Genomic DNA, 11,105 nt, shown 5'->3' on the forward strand with positions numbered 1-11,105 from the left:
CCCGGATCTCAGTCCGGAGCAGTGTCCTTCCCGCGCCTCCCATCATGTTCCCAGTAGCTACTTAGCGGCTGACGCACTGCTCGGACAGCAGTTTCTGTGTGGCGGCCGGATAGACAGTTCCGCCCCCCATCACCAGGGGTCGGTGCTCTCCCGGCCTCAGCCCCGAGTGTGTCGCCTTCCCCTCCCCAGTGATACCGGGCTCCAAAGGGCATGTCCCAGGACACACCCTCTGGTGCGAGTCTAGGTTGGACATGGAATGCTGGTTCATCTCTGCCCTTTGAAGTCCCACCCATCCCTCAAGGCCTTGGAATCCTCGACCTACAGAGGCCCTGGCCTTTCCTGACCTTGGGGGCAGTGGTCAGTACACACCAGGCACTGGGGAGACTTGGTCTCAGTCATGGTCTGGCCCCTGTGTGAGCAGAACACTGGCATGAAGGCATAGCCTGGGTCACCTGTGGGGTTACCCTCAGAATAACTCCTTACCGGCAAAGGGGCTCAGTAAACGGTTATTAGAGGAAGCTAATTTTAAGACCTTTCAATAAATGGGTACCAAAGTGAACTGACCTGCTGATTATAAGCAACAGTAAGGCTAGGTACTGCCCTGCCTACTCCCTCCCACTACATCAGGCAAACACACTTACTAGATTTTAGTACTTTCAGTGTTAGAGGGTTAGAAAGAGTGGCCCATCCTGAATCAGAAGGAACTTCTGGTGCTGGGTGGGGATCTAACCCCTTATATTCAATTCCCTCTCCCATTTTGCCAACAAATCCCTATTGAAATGACCAAATGAACCAAGGTGGAAGAATTCCATACCACCTCTAGAATCTCTAGAAAGCAGTTTCCACTTAATCAAAACTTCAAGGCCATGCATGGGTGGAGACAGCTGAGCACAGTGGAGCCACTCACTGCATGCAGAGGGAAGCCCATCTGGGAACCAAGTTGCACTTACATCTCCTTGTACAGAGGTGAGGGCTGAGGTGAGAGAAGGCCCCAGAGTGGGTGCAGGACAAAATCTGAACTTAGTGGCATCTTTGGAGTCTGTGGGCCGTAGAGCTGGCCTTCGCAGCCAGCACATGGCAGGTATAGTGTCCTGAATGGAGTTAGGGTAGTGTCAAAGTTGCCCCCGACAGGGCAGTGGGCTGGTTGGAGGGGGCGTCACTGCCCAGATGGTCATAGCCGGTGCCCAAGCAGCAGACCAAGACAAGAGTGACGGCAACAAAGATCAGACACAAAGAGCATTTGACCTAAGTTATCATTTCTTCTTTGCTGTATGTCCTATTTAAGAACTCTTTACCTATTCCAAGATGATGAAAAGGTTCTCTGTTTTCTTCTAGAAGTTTTACAGTTTTAGCTCTTACATTCATTTTGGTTACAGTGTGTGGTATGAAGTCAGGATTGACACTCTCTTTCTTTTCTTATTTGGCATATGACTATCCAGTTGATCCAGTATTGTTTCTTGAAAATATTTTTCTTTCCCAGTTGGCCCAATATATGTGGGCTGTCTATTCCATTCCATTGATCTGCACATGTATTTTTACACTTGTACTACACTGTCTAGATTACTGCAGCTTTATGTTAGTCTTAAAATCAGGTAGTGTAAATCCTCCTGCTCTTTTTTTTCTTTTCAAAGTTGTTTTGTCCATTTTGTATTCTTTGCATTTCCATGTAAATTTTAGAATCAGCTTGTTGATTACTGTAAAACAAACAAAAAGCCTGCTGGGATTTTCATTAGCATTGCCTGGAATTTATAAATAAATCTGGGGAGAACTGATCTCCTAACAAAAGTGAGTTTGCTGACCCATCAGCATGGTGTATCTTTGTTTTTATCTAAATTTCCTTTAATCTCTCTCAGGTATGTTTTTTGGGGTGTTGCTCTTTTTTAGTTTTCTATTCTTATGATGTCTCAGATTTAGCAACAGGGTGATGCTGGTCTTATAAAAGAAGTTGGGGAGGGTTCTCTCCTCTATTTTCTGGAAGAGTTTGTATAAAATTAGTATTATTTCTTTATTAAATATTTGCTACAAATTATCAACAAATTCATCTAGGCATTGAGGTGTTTTTGTTTTTCATTTTTTGGGGGAGATGGAAGGTTTTAAATTACAGATTCAACTTTATTAATAGATACAGAACCATTTAGATCATCTATTTCTTCTTGAGTGAGCTTTGGTAACTTGTATCTTATAAAGAATGTGTCCATTTCATTCATTTAAGTGGTGGAATTTATAGGCATAAAGTTTTTGATAATATTTTGTTATCCTTTTGTTGTCTGTATTGGTAATTTACGTCTTCTAGAGGCTAATCAATACAATTGCTCCTCATTATTTACGTATTCTGTATTTACGAATCCACCTACTGACTAAGATTTATTAGTAACCCTAAAATCAACACTTGCAATGCTTTCACGGTCATTTGAGGACATGTGCAGAGCAGTAAAAAATTTCAGCTGCCCAACACACAAGTTCCCAGGTGAAGCTGAACAGGGAGACACTCTTCTTGTTTTAGCTCTCATATTGTAAATAAATGTCCTCTTCACAGTCTAGTGCCATGCATTTTGCTTTTTATTGGTGGTGGTGGTGGTGGTGGTGATTTTACTGTTTAAAGTGGCCCCCAAGTGAAGTGCTGTTTCGTGTTCCTCAGTGCAAGAAGCCTGAGGTATGCCTTCTGGAGAAAACATATGTTAGATAAGCTTCGTTCAGGCATGAGTTATAGTGCTGCTGGCCCTGAGTCCAATGTTCATGAATCAACAATGTAAATGAAGGCAAAGTTGAAACAGATATTCAGAACTACACGACAATTAGAATACTCGGTTAAGAGCATGGGGCATGGACTTGAAGTCATGTGACTCTGGTCCAAGTACTGGCTCTGGTGTCTACCAACTGTGATTCTGATCCAGGTGCTTGAAATGAAGACAGTAGTACCTATCTTAGAGGAGGATATATATATTTTTTCAGATTAAATGAGATGACACTTAAAAAGCACTCTTTAAATGTCACTTATTTTTGTCTGTGTAATATTTCACGGTTACAATTTATATATGTAAAAAGTTGTCTTTGTTCCTCTGTATAGATCAAGGCAAAATTCGGCCGATGGTAGAAAACTTAAACTTGCATATTGAAGGAAACTCAATTAAATCTACTTTAGTCTCTTGGGGATAAATATTCAAGCATTCTACAGTCTTTCTCGGCTCCTCTCCACACCCCTGGGTCAACTCCTCCAGACTCAGATTCTTGGGTAGGAGCATCTGTTTGGCTGATCCTGGGTCACATAAGCTTTCAGAAAGAGAACAGAGGACTGTCTGCACCCCTTCACCATCCATAGTTAGGTACAAGATCTTTTACACTTGTATACAGATTTCTCTACATGCTGAACAGCCAAAACACAGCAAATGTTTACCATGTCTTCCTTTTCAGAAGGGGAAATTTTGTTTCTATTCTGTATCTATTTCCCCAGAATGTTCTAAGCTCTTCTATCGTTACGAATTCTTCCCCAAAGTATGGTTTAAGGTACAAAGTATGCTTGAAGCCCTTCAGGTTCTCGCTCTTGATCTGCAGATGTTTTTTTGGAATAAAAAAAATTCATAATAGCTCAATGAGTAGAAGGACATGGAAGGACTAGAAAAGCAAGAGAAAAAAATCTTGGCAGAAATATCCTTATTTTACCAGGTTATGCTCTCTTTATTACTGTTGTTGGAAAATATATGGGATGAAGCCAAAGCTGTACTCAGAGGCAAATACACTGTATAATAAATATGAACATAAGCTTTGAGTTAGACCTGGGTTCAAACTGTCCCTGCTCTACTACTTATCAGCCATGTAACCTTGGAGAAATTATTTAATCTCTTTAAGACTTAGTTACATCAACTGTAAACAGTGTTAATACTATTTGCTTCATACAGAGGTTGTGAGAATTACATGAGACAGAGCTTTTAAAGAACTTGATACTATGCTTATATGAAAGGAAACCTTGGACTATCATGAAAAAGTGGTCCAGGAACTTTCTTGGTCATTATTGGCCATTTGTCACATGACAATTGTTCCAGTGGGAGCTGTCAGTAAAAGAGAATGAAACACAAGGTTCAGCCTGTTCTAATCCCATGAGATAATAGATGTCAGATATAACTGAGCATGGAGTGTTTGCTAGCTGTCACATTTTGATGATTTGTAGTATACTATTCCTGTTAGTGTACAGACCAACTTCATCTCTCAGAGCTCTAAATAAGAAATAAAAGCTGTAGTTAGGTGACATCACTGTTAATCTTGGATAAGCAAGAGGTAGAAGGGAAAGAACTTGTCATGAGGTCATGAACACAGAGCTGAACTGTCGATAAGCCTTTTATTGTTCCCTTCCTAAGAAAGGAGGCTTATCTGACTCCGCCCAGAGCTCAGAAACCAGTAAGGACAGAAGTTTCACTATCAGAGGGCCGTTAAAATGTGTAGATAGTGACTTATTATTACTTAATACTTCCTTGATTTGAAAATAAAGGACTTTAATGAAAATCCCTTCTTACTGGTATGTGTATTGCTATAGACTGAATGTTTGTGTCCCCCTAAAATTCACATGTTGAAGTCTAATCCCCAATATGATGGTCTTTGGATATGGGGCCTTTAGGAGGTGATTAGGTCATGAGGATGGAGCCCTCATGAATGGGATTAGTGCTCTTATAAAAGAGGCCCCAGAGAGCTCGCTCTCCCCTTCCACCATGGGCGGACACAACTAGAAGTTGGCAGTCTACAACCCAGAAGGGGGTTCTCACCAGAACCTGACCATGCGGGCATCCTCATCGCAGACTTCTAGACTCTAGAATTGTGAGACATAAATTTCTGCTATTTATAAGCCACTCAGTCTATTGTATTTTGTTATAGCAACCCAAACTGACTAAGACATATATCTTAGAATTCTAAATCTTACCTGTACTGACATAATAAAAATAATCTATTTCCCAATTTTGGGCCTGGAGGGAGAAGACTGTCCCTGATCTTTGATTAAAAACAAAACAAAACCCTAAAGTGGCTTGAAACACGATTGATAGTCAATATATCTTAAATATTGTTATACTACTTATGTTAAAAGGGAAAAAGAAACTAAGTGTTGGATTTAAGGAGCTAGACAAATTACAAAACATAAATTAAAGAACCATAAACAAATATTGAACTGTAGTTAATGAATGAATGCCCAAGTGTTTAGGGGTGAAATGTATTGATGTTTACAACTTACTTTGATATGCGTAAAAAAATGAATTCAACTTTCTTTGAAACACATGTAAGATGGATGGATAGTAGAAGGAGAGATGGGTAAAAGTGACAAAGCAAACAGCAAAATGTTCATTGTAGAATCTAGAAGGTGAGTATATGGATTGTCACTTTAAAATTGTATGTAGGTTTGAAATTTCCATAATAAAGTGTTTGAAAATTAAAAGAAAAAAAGAAATAAAGAAAATTATTTGAATAAAGAAATTAATATAGATAAAACCAGAAAATTATACATTAGAAAACAGAAAAGAGCAGAATTGAAAAATACATCCTAGAGTTGGAAGACATATCAAGTAGATAAATCTCTACAAAATCAAATCAATAAAAAATGTCTAAAAGGAGAGAAAACTCAAATATACCACATTAGTAATAAAAAAGGGATATAATCTCTTTTTAGGAGTGTTCAGGAAAGTATTGCAACTCTCTACTAGTAGTTTTTCTGAATTGGGCAATTTTCTAGGGAAGTACAAATTACTAAGATTTATTTAAGATGAAAAAAATCTAAATGAACAGATATAGCCATAAAATAAAAAAATAAAAAAAGGAAAATATCACTGCTTACCTAAGTAGAGTTGGACCCAGATAGGTTTGCAGGCAAGTTCTATCAAACCTTAGAGAGACAGATGATTCTGGTACTATTTACATGCTCTAAAGTGTAGAAAACCTCCCCTGTTTATTTCATGAAGCTACAATGATCCTGATTCCAAAACCTGAAAAATATAGCAAATACAAAAAAAACCATAGTGCAACGTCATTTATGAATATAAATACCAAAATCCTACATAAAATATCAACATATTGAATCTAGCAGTGTATTACTTGAATAATAGATCATAACCAAATAAAATTTATTTCAAGGATGGTTTAATATTAAGAAATATATTCACAACTTATAATGTTAATAAGTCAAAGGACAATATAATGTGAGTGCTGAAAATATGTTAGAATTCAATATCTATTATTGAGTTAAAAAAATTTTTTTTTTTTACTTTACCTTAGCAGAATAAAAGCATGACAGTAAAACATGTAGTAAAACATGTAATGCTTAACATACAACAATGGGACATTCCCATTAAAATTAAGAGCATAATAAGTTTTCTGGCTATAACCATTGTTATTCAACATTGCTCTGGGAGTTTTAGCCAATTCCAGAACAACAAAAAGAGATAAGAAGTATAAATACTAGAAAAGGAAGAGCAGAGTTTTCATTATGGTTCCTCCCTGGAAAAACCTAAGAAAAATCTGTTAAATTAATGTAAAAAAAATTTAATGACAGCCAGGTTCAAGAAAAATATTTTTAAAAATCAATAACTTTTTTTTACATAGCATCAATAATCAGTTAGAATATATCATTGGGGAAATGTTGACAATAGCAACAACAACAACCCATTTTCAAAGCACCCAAGTATAGACTTACTTCACTAGACCAGACTCTTCGGCCAGAGTCTGGTCTTCCACTTCAGAGCCAGCAAAGCCTGAGCAGATGGAAGTTTCTGCCATAGCCTGAACCAGTTCAGCCTGTAGTTCTGCTCTAGTCTAAAGCACTATAACCTGAGGGCCATGTTTGTGTGACTCAAGAAGGGGCAGAGGGCCTGGGCTCCTTTCTAGGTTGGGAGGGGTGGGGGTTCTCAGGGAGCTGGGGGGAGAGTCTGTAAAATGTGGGCATGCGGACGGGCTGGGAGAGAAGATGAAGAGGAACTGAGGAGGCTGAGTGATGTCCGGAAGGAAGGGGTGCTCAGTGGAACATCTCCAAAAGTTCAAACCAAGAGGCCTTGCCCATCATGGGAAGTGTGCTGGAATGACTAGCAGATCAGGTCACATCTCCTGCTTCTCTTACTTGGCTTTGCCCTGGCCTGCGGTGCTGGTATCTGCTTTTTGCTCCACTTCCTTCCTTTAACTTACTCTCTGCCAGGAAGGCTGACCTGCATAGTTATCACAACAGCCTCCCTTGTCCTCTGGTTTCCAACTGGGTTCAGCAACGGGAGGAGACCCAAGGGAAGGAGGGAGGACATGTCTGCTCCTTGTAGCACTTGCCTTAGGTTCTGGAGCCCACCTCACCACTTTGGACTTAGAGGCGCTGGCAGCCCCATGTTGTAGCTCACACCCTGCATGCTTCCTGTGGTTTCTTACACCTGCTCACACCTATGTACTCAGTCGCTTTATTAAGCCTTCCTCAAATTATCTTAATTTGTGTGGGCCACCTATTTTCCTGCTGGGCCCTGACCAAACATAAATGCTTACTCTACCTCTCAGTTAAAGCAACCGCTCACATCTCCAGCAGAGTTCAGTGAGAGATTGGTCTGGGGCACAGGTGAGGTGGTGCTTTGCCTGATTAACTCATGGGGTTCTGGCCACGATGGGCTTCCACCTGTGAACCAACAGGAAGGGAAGTGCCAACCAGCAGACACCACCCAAAATACGAAACCATGTTCCTGAACTTCCCCTCACAGGGCACTGAGGTAACCACCTCGGCCTCCATGTAGACAGAGGAGGGACCCTGCCCCAGTTAGATACAGAGAAGGCTCTGGAAGGATTCTGCACTCACTGGTAGAGTCAGGGGGCGGAAGGTGCACTCTGGGTGACTTTTTCCTTTGTTTATATTTCCAGGTATTTGAGGAAATGTAACCGTTAGTTTTATAATGAGAAGACAATACAGTTTGGGAAAAAAGAAAGAGTGGGTGGAGCTGTGTGGCAAGGGTGTTAAGATGCTTCCCCATGTGAAGGCTTCCACCTTACCCTTACCCCCCACCAGCCTAACTTCCTGAGAACGTAACTTGATATTAGAATTTGCGTTTGTTCTCTCCGTGCACCATTTTCCTCTGGGCCAGGGAGAGAACAAGATGAAAAAATATAGCAAGTGCTAGGCAGATGTGTCCATTACTTTTATGATTCCTATTGCTCTTTGGTTCTGTCTAATAGTCAGACGGCACCCAGCACCTGCCGTGTCATTCTGACCTAATGTTGAACCTATTCCACTCGGCCCACCCCTGGTACTCACCTTCGTGGAGCACTCCCACATGGCTGGTGCCATCCCCGAGAAGCACTCATCCTGCCCAGCTGCCTTGTGCCAGGGAAAGTCCAGACCTGGCTGCAGGCCTTGGCGTTGCCCTGACTTACTGTGGGAACTTGGGCTAGTAATTCTGCTCTGTGGATCTGTTTCCCTCTATGTACAGAGTGGAACCCACCCCCTCCAGCTCCAAGATCGCTGGATTGGGGAAAGAAATGTCCCTAGGAATGACCCCTCTGCTTTCCCTTTCCCCCCACTGACAAAGCACACAACTCAAGCCCCTTCAGCAGCTGGGAGAGGGAGAAGGCTCCCGGAGCAGGTACTTCTGTCCCTTTGAGAAATAGGAGTGTCCTCTGCGGGAGTATGTTGACTCCCACCAGCCGGGGTCTGAAGGAAAATCATTCAATCATATAAAGGAAAATACAATGTTTTCTCTGGATTTTTTGTCAAGGTCATCAGTGTTGCTGGCAGGTAACTTTCTTTCCACAGTGGAGTGGAAACAGACCCAGGCTGACCCCTGAGGGAGAGGACGAGGCCCAGGGGAAGCCTGGCACCCAGCCTGGCTCAGTTAATATTTCCTCAGTCGTGTGTAGGGTGTTCACAGGATGGAGGGAACGGAAGCACAGCCTGGTAACGAGATCCATGAATGATCTCAAAGGTTTCTTACGACACTGAAATTTGATGTACACAGTTCCATGTAAACTAGGGCCACCTAGGTCAGTCAGTATAGATGGACGGGCAAGGGCAGAGTTTTAGATGCCACTCTGGCCTGGCATTCTAGGCTGGCATGTCCGATCTTCCTTACACCTCCTGTCACCACCCCTTCCAACTTGTTAGTGCCACTGTTCTACCAGTGAGGACCCAGACAGCCCTGTACTCTCGCCCGGCCGGACCCTCTGCCCAGAATGCCTTTCCTCAAAGCCATCGGGCACATCCTCCGTTTCTACCAGGCCCAGCTCACATCAAACCCTAAAAAGCCTCTGTCTTCTTGTAAGACTTCCCTTCCTCCTTACACCTCCGTGCATGTTGTCTGTGCCATTGTGTGACCTACTCCTAGTATCTTGTACAGGCGAATCCTAACGGAGGACAATGGCACTCTGTAGCTCTTAGTTGACACCCTTTCTTACTAGAAAGGAATATCCCACAGCTGGTATTGCAGACATCCTAATGACTGTCTCTGACTGATGCCATAGTGACACCATGTGAATGAAGCTCAGATTCACTGAGCAGTGAGCCTTGCCTATGTTTGGGGCAAAGAGACCATACCTCCCATCCCTGTCCACTCTCAGCTACTAGTCACTCATCTAGCCTCAGCTGGAGGGGGCACAGGAGGCCTTTGCGTTGGATATGGAATTGAAATTTTAAAATAACCAGGAAAGAGGCCTGAGCAATGAAATGAGATGAGGCTATTTAAGTAACTGGAGGTAAGTAAAGTTATGGAACCAAAGATGTGGCTCTGGGGTTCCATTACCTAGCTGGAAACAGGGTCCATCTAGCACAGCTGGGGGCATTTATTAGAAGAATACAACTGTTTCCATATTTATACTCTAACAAGTTGAGACTGTAATAAACCTGTTTCCTTCTTATGGCAGGTGCTGTTGGTGGCCTCAGCATTCTTACTTGCCCTCCTGAACCTTGACTTGGTTTGGGCAGCAGTGTGTGCAGTGCCGGACTAGCCAGCTACGGCCAACCTGCTCCCCTTGGCCAGTAATTGGTCAGTGGTGGGAATACAACCTGGTCCTGGCCAAGGAGGTGAAAGGGATGGCTGGTAAGGGGATTTCTGAGAAATACTTTTCTTACTCCTAAGAGGCACTGGCTGCAAAAGAAGGCAGTATGGCTCTCGTCCCTTTGCTTGCTTAGAACACTGTACTTGAAGCTCAGCTTGGAGCTGAGACAGCCTCCAGGAGACCATGAGGACAGAGCTGTGGTCGCTTTACCATGGACACACAATGAGGATTTGGTGGCATAAATGACATGCATTGCTGTCCCTGGCCGACAGAAAAATGACTTAGGAAAGACCACCTGTGACAATCGAGTCTTAAGCCTGGGTCCTCTGCCCTGGAGCCCTTGGGAAGCTCCCCGGTAGAGCTGGCTCTGGAGAAGGGCATCCAGGAGGGAAACGGTCTTCCAAAAGTTGGCCTGCTTCCTTTTGTACTGATTTAAATTTTCTGCACTCATCACAGTCTCGTCTCTGTTGCTCTGGGTATAACAGTTATTATCAGTCAATTTGGAAAATTCCCCTTTTTAATAGGTCAGTTACATAAGGCACTCCATTGGTTGTTACAGGGCTCTGGGGGTTGATGAGTACAATACCTCTGGGTATGTGCCCAGCCTGAGGGTGGGACACTGCTGGGTGCACAGGCTGAATTGGCTTGAGATGTGCATTCCCTCGAGGATACATCTAACAGAAGGCTTCTTCTAGGAAAGGAGTTATTTCCTGTAAGAAATCCATTCTACCTGGTTTAGGTGGGGCTGAAGCTCCCTAACTTTCCTTCTCTGTCACAGATGTGGGTATGTGACCCAAGCCAGGCCTATGACCATCTTGGGGACTATTCCTGCCCAATAACTGTCTGTGGACTGGACAGGGAGCTATTTCATGTTTTCCAGTTTCTTGGTTTCATGAACCATGATCGTAGGGGCCTTCTGACTCTTTCTCTGAAGCCCACTTTTCATGCACTTACCTAACCTTCTAAATTGTCCTCCTCCTGCAGAACTGCTGTCTCCTGGATTTCCAGGCCCTGGAAAAACTATAGGGGCACGGAAACCTCGCTTCTCCCTCCTGCCCTAACCCATAGCCCCAGTCGTCTCCCACAGGATCTTGATTCAAGACCTCTCCCAGGCTGACTCA

Source organism: Rhinolophus sinicus, chromosome 16, assembly GCF_057876585.1.
Source record: "Rhinolophus sinicus isolate RSI-liver-muscle chromosome 16, RSI-T2T, whole genome shotgun sequence".
NCBI classification, from domain to species: Eukaryota; Metazoa; Chordata; class Mammalia; order Chiroptera; family Rhinolophidae; genus Rhinolophus; species Rhinolophus sinicus.